The following is a 5,816-nucleotide window of genomic DNA, read 5'->3' as shown; positions in this document are numbered from 1 at the left end:
AACAAAGATGGCAGCCTCTCCGTGGAGATGAGGGTGCGGTTCCGTCTCCAGAATGACCAGACCCTGCATTGGTCCACACAGATCAAGAAGTCCCCATCGGACTCTCTGACCAATGACTGCTGCTCCCTCAAGGAGGCCCAGCCCCCATATCTGCCACAGGGCCAATCAGAGAGCCGCTCCGACTCGGGCTCCTGTGACCCGGAGGCGGTAGAGTACGTGGCCCAACCTCTACAGTGCCCCCTGGAGGAGAGCCACTGCCCCTGCTGCTACCAGCGTCAGGACCAGCCCTACGACCTATGGGAGAACCCCGCCCACAGCAAAGCTGTGGCCATGCCGCTGCAGACCTCCAGACACACCCACTCCACAGTCAGACACACCCACTCCTCCAGCTCCTCCTCCTCCTGCCACTCCCAGAGGCTGGTGAGGCGGCGCGCGGAGCCCTCGGGGGGAGGCGCGGAGCGGGGCCACGTGCTGCAGGAGGAGATGTGTGTGACGGAGGAGGTGCAGCGCAGGGTGGAGGTGGAGCGAGATGGAGACACCAGGGTGGTCTGCACCGTCAGGAGGTGCTGCAGCCGCAGTGAGATGACTGCCTGCGACGGCCTCCATCCGTGCAGCCACCGCGAGGCTGAGGAGGAGAAGAGTGAGGGAGGAGGAGGGAAGCGAAGCAGCCAGAGTCACGGCAACGAGCTGATGATGTCAGAGAGGGAGGAGCGTCCGTTCTCGGCGGTCAGTAACTCCTCCCACATACTTCATGCTCTGCAGGAGGACCTGGACGACGAGGACCTTCCCCCTAGCGTGTCTCGCTGCTGCCATAGCAACGACCCCACGCCAACGCCCTGCCGCCTGACCCCACAACCGCCCAGCCGAGCTTGTTCCGCCCACTCCTCCAGACACAGGAAGCACAGCCACAGGGCCTCCCCCAGCCCGGCAGCCACGCCCCCGGGCGGGGCCGCAGGAGAGGAGGGGGGAAGCCGGCAGGGCTGCTTCAGCAGTCTCCTCCTGCCTCTGTGGAGCCGCCGCGCCCCAGTCAGCAACCGCTCAGGAGGAGCAAGACCGCCCGGTCAGCGCGCGGTCCAGAACCAGCCAGGCCTCTCGCCGCTCCAACAAGGCCAGGACCCCGAGTCCGGACGAGGGAGAGGGAGCGGACGACGAAGACGATGAAGAGGAGGAGAGGCCGTTGAGCGGCCTGTCCACACACACCGGGCTCTCTGGCACGTCCAGTGTGTGTCCACACTGCGGAGGCTGTGATCGAATGCCCACATCCGGAGATTCGGCCAGCCAAGCCTCCAACACCTCCCGCAAGACACACTGCTCCCACCCGACGGCCGCCAACAGTCCCAATGATGATGCTGAATGTGTGGCTGAGGGAGAGAGGGGGGCCAGCGGAATGTCGGAAGGGTCGGAGGGGTCCGACGTGTCAGGCGCGTCCCAGGGTTCCAACAAGTCCAACTGCACTGCATGCGGTCGTTTCTCCGTGACATCACACTACACAGAGGCCCGAGTGGACAGCGCCATGTCCCAGGAGTCTGTGCGGTCCCAGAGGTCTCGCTCCTACACGCCAACAGAGGCACCAGAGACCACCCCACCTGAGCCCCTGGTAGAAGAAGAAAACAACAAGGAAGAAGACAGAGCAGCTAGCGCCATGTCTGCTAAGTCTCATGCTTCTGTCAGGTCGATGAGATCCCACAAGTCTAACTATGATGGACCTGATGATAACAGTCCTGCTGAAGTAGAGGCAGGCACCACAGAGAGAGGAGCGAGTGCCATGTCTGCTAAGTCCAACCTCTCAGCCCGGTCTGGTCGCTCTCACAGATCTACCAAGGCTTCAGAGAGAGCAGAGTCTCCAAGACCAGATTCTGTCGTTGAAGACACAGAGGAGAGGGCAGCTAGCGCCTTGTCAGCTAAATCTAAAGCTTCAGTCAGGTCTAGCAAGTCCCACAAATCCACCTGTACCGACAGTGGAAGAGCTGTTTCACCAAGCTGTCAAGTAGCGGATGACCCTGCAGAGGAAGAAGAAGAGAAAAATAAGGAGGTAGAAGAGGAGAGGGCAGCTAGCGCTTTGTCTGTTAAGTCTAAAGCTTCAGTCAGGTCTAGCAGATCCCACAAGTCTATCTGCACTGGCTGTGGAAGAGCGTCATCTCTTCTTTCTCAAACTCCTGAAGCAGGAGAGGAGACAGAAGGGGTAGGAGGGGAAACAGAGGAAGTAGGAGAGGAGGCAGAGGAAGTAGGAGAGGAGGCAGTAGCGGTAGGAGGGGAAACAGAGGAAGCAGGAGAGGAGGCAGTAGCGGTAGGAGGGGAAACAGAGGAAGCAGGAGAGGAGGCAGTAGAGGTAGGAGGGGAAACAGAGGAAGTAGGGGAGGAGACAGAAGAGGTAGGAGGGGAAACAGAGGAAGCAGGAGAGGAGGCAGAAGAGGTAGGAGGGGAAACAGAGGAAGCAGGAGAGGAGGCAGTAGAGGTAGGAGAGGAGACAGAGGAAGTAGGAGAGGAGGCAGTAGAGGTAGGAGGGGAAACAGAGGAAGCAGGAGAGGAGGCAGTAGAGGTAGGAGGGGAAACAGAGGAAGTAGGAGAGGAGACAGAGGAAGTAGGAGAGGAGGCAGTAGAGGTAGGAGGGGAAACAGAGGAAGTAGGAGAGGAGACAGAGGAAAGAGCAGCGAGTGCCCTGTCTTCTCAGTCTAAAGCATCTGCTAAATCCACAAGATCCCACAAGTCTAACTGTGAGAATCACACTGCTGAAGTAGAGGCAGGCACCACAGAGAGAGCAGCGAGTGCCATGTCTGCTAAGTCCAACCTCTCAGCCCGGTCTGGTCGCTCTCACAGATCTACCAAGGCTTCAGAGAGAGCAGAGTCTCCAAGACCAGATTCTGTCGTCGAAGACACAGAGGAGAGGGCAGCTAGCGCCTTGTCTGTTAAGTCTAAAGCTTCAGTCAGGTCCCACAAGTCTACATGTAATGGACATGCCAAATCGGTGTCGCCTAGCTGCCCTCCAGGAGCAGACGAACAGGCAGATGAACAGGAGAAACCCGAGGAGAGGGCTGCAAGCGCCATGTCGGCTCAGTCTAAAGTGTCAGCCAAGTCCAGCAGGTTGCACAAGTCCACCTGTAACAGCAGTCCACCAGCGGCGTGTCCCACTCCTAACCCGGAGGACGTTCCTGTCATTGAAACAGCAGAAGCAGAAGGAGAGGGCGAACAGAGGGATGAAGAGGGAGAGAAGGAGGAGAGGGCAGCCAGCGCCCTGTCAGCTACGTCTAAAACATCCGCCAAGTCAACGAGGTCCCACAAGTCGACTTGTAGAGCTGTGACTCCAGAGGTCCCTGCCAATGAGACGACGGGAGGACAGGAAAAGGGAGGAACAGAGAACAGAGCAGCCAGCAGCCTCTCAGCTAAAACCAGCTCATCACAGAAGATCAAAACTCCTCTGGAGGTGCCAGAAGGGCGGGCGCAGAGTGCCTTATCAGTGACCTCCAGAACATCCAAATCCATCAGATCTCCCTCCCCCAGCAAGACCCCTCGCAGGGAGGGGTCTCCCTCCCCCGCGCAGAGATCCCGCGCCCCTAATACTCCCAGCACACCCAAACCTCCAGCTCCTTCCCCCAGCACACCTCAACCCCCGGTCCAGGAGACTGATCCCAGCCCTGGGAAGACAGAGGAGAGAGTCCCCAGCTCCTTGTCTGTTGGCTCCAAAGCTACTACCAGGTCCCGCAAATGTCACTGCGGAGCTGCAAAAGCACCTCCTAAAGAGGGAGAGGAGGAGAGGAAGGAAGAAGGGCAGGAGATGGAGGAGCAAGAAAGGGCCGCCAGTGTGCAATCAGCCACGTCCAAACACTTGCTCACGTCAGCCAATCGGGACAGCCAATCGGGCAGAGACAGCCCCGCTGAGAGGCCGCTAAGCCGCACCTCCACGACGTCCATGTCCATCGAGCTGCCCGAGGAGCAGACACAGGAAGCTGAGGCCTCAGAAAGCCTGTCTGACAGTGGGAAGTCCAACATCTCCGCTCGGGCGCACACTTCCTGTAAGAGCCGAGCCAAGACCCCCAATGGACCCCAGGAGGCAGAAATGTCCGGGGCAGAGGAGAGGGCTGCTAGCGCCTTGTCTGCTAAGTCTACGACCTCTGTCAGGTCTAGCAAGTCCCACAAGTCCATCTGTAAGGAAAGTGCAAAAGCGGTGTCTCCCACTCCCAGCCCGGAGGACATTCCTGTCATTGAAACAACTGAAGCAGAAGGAGATGGAGAACAGAGGCATGAAGAGGGAGAGAAGGAGGAGAGAGCAGCCAGCGCCTTGTCAGCTAAGTCTAAAGCCTCTGTCAGGTCTGGTAGATCTCACAAGTCTACCTCTAATGTCAGTGCAAGGGCCTTGTCTCCTTGTCCTAAAGCAGAAGACATACCTGTCATCGAAACAACAGGAGCATCTGAAGACAGGAGGGATGACGAAGAAGATATCACGGAGGAGAGGGCACCTAGCGCCTTGTCTGATAAGTCTAAAGCTTCAGTCAAGTCCAGTAAATCTCACAAGTCTACCAGTAATGGGACTGTAAAGGCTGCTTCTCCGAAGCCACCCAACGGCCCTAAAGCAAGAGTCACCAGTCCCATCCCCAGCACCACAGGAAGTGACCTAGATACAGGAAGTGTAAAAACTGCCACAACAGTGAGAGCTAAAAGCAAAGCAGGCAGCCAGGTAGACACCACTGAAACCAGGGCCCTATCGGTGATGTCATCATCCAGCGCCAGGGTCCGCAGCAAGTCCCCCTCCAGAGCTTCACAGGTCAGCCCTAAACCCTCCAATCAAGCGACGCTTGAGACGAGAGATGCCACCAGCGCTCGCTGTGAGAACAGCCTCAGGCCCTCGTCTGCAGCCTCAGCCCGCTCCAGCTCCAAAACCAGGGGACAGGCGGCGAGCGAAGGACAAGAGAGGTCAAAGAGCAGCTGTGGCCTCCTGGAGGTCAAAGGTCAAAAGATTAGGTTGGACACCAGCAGCGATAACGGAAGTGTCCGCACTACCAAGTCGACAAAATCTACAAAGGCCACGACCGTGAACGAAGCCCCAGACGCTTCGGGACCCAGCTCAGCCTCCTCCAATAAGAGCAAGCCCAGGAAATCAGTGGACAACTTCAGCGAGGGCGCCCTCTCCCACTCGCTCTCCGCCGCCGACCTGCTGAGGGAAACGCTGGCCAGCACGCGCCCCCAAAGCTCCGCCTCCGAGAGGGCCAACGACAAGGCCAGGAGCGAGCGGAGTGGGAGGAGCAGCAGGAAGCCCAAAGAGAACGAAGCGGAGCTGGAGCTGACCCCTGCCTTCCTGCCTAACGCGTCTCCCAACGAGGTGGTCAGTGGTTGGCTGATGAGCATCCCCGCTGACGGCGGCGGCGCGTACACACCTGGAGACGAGCTGGACGAGGGAGGGGAGGGGATGGAGAAGAGAGGGGAGGGGGAGGAGGGTGGGAATGAAGAAGACGAGGGGACCACAGAGCAAGAGAAGGAGCAGGAGGTCCCTCAGGACATAGAAGAAGAACAGGAAGTGGAAGAAGAACAGGCAGTGAAAGACGAGGAAGGGGAAGTAAAGCAAGCGGCGGAAGAACCCCAGGATGAGCCTGAAGATCCAGAAGAGAAAGAGAAGGAGGAGGAGGCGGAGGAGAAGGAAGGAGCTGTGGAAGGAGATGGAGGGACTGAGGAGGCAGAGAGAGGAGCTGAAGAAGAGGAGGTGAAGGAGGAAGAGAGAACTGTCACTGACCTGGCGCTGCCACGTTCCACCATGCTGTGTCACAGCAGCGAATCAGTGCCGAGGAACAGCTACTCATCTGTTTCGGTCATGAAGGTTCTGTTGA

Source organism: Osmerus eperlanus, chromosome 21 (genome assembly GCF_963692335.1).
Source record: "Osmerus eperlanus chromosome 21, fOsmEpe2.1, whole genome shotgun sequence".
Classification (NCBI taxonomy): Eukaryota; Metazoa; Chordata; class Actinopteri; order Osmeriformes; family Osmeridae; genus Osmerus; species Osmerus eperlanus.
The sequence above is the reverse complement of the archived record's forward strand: the minus strand, read 5'-3'. Positions refer to the sequence as shown.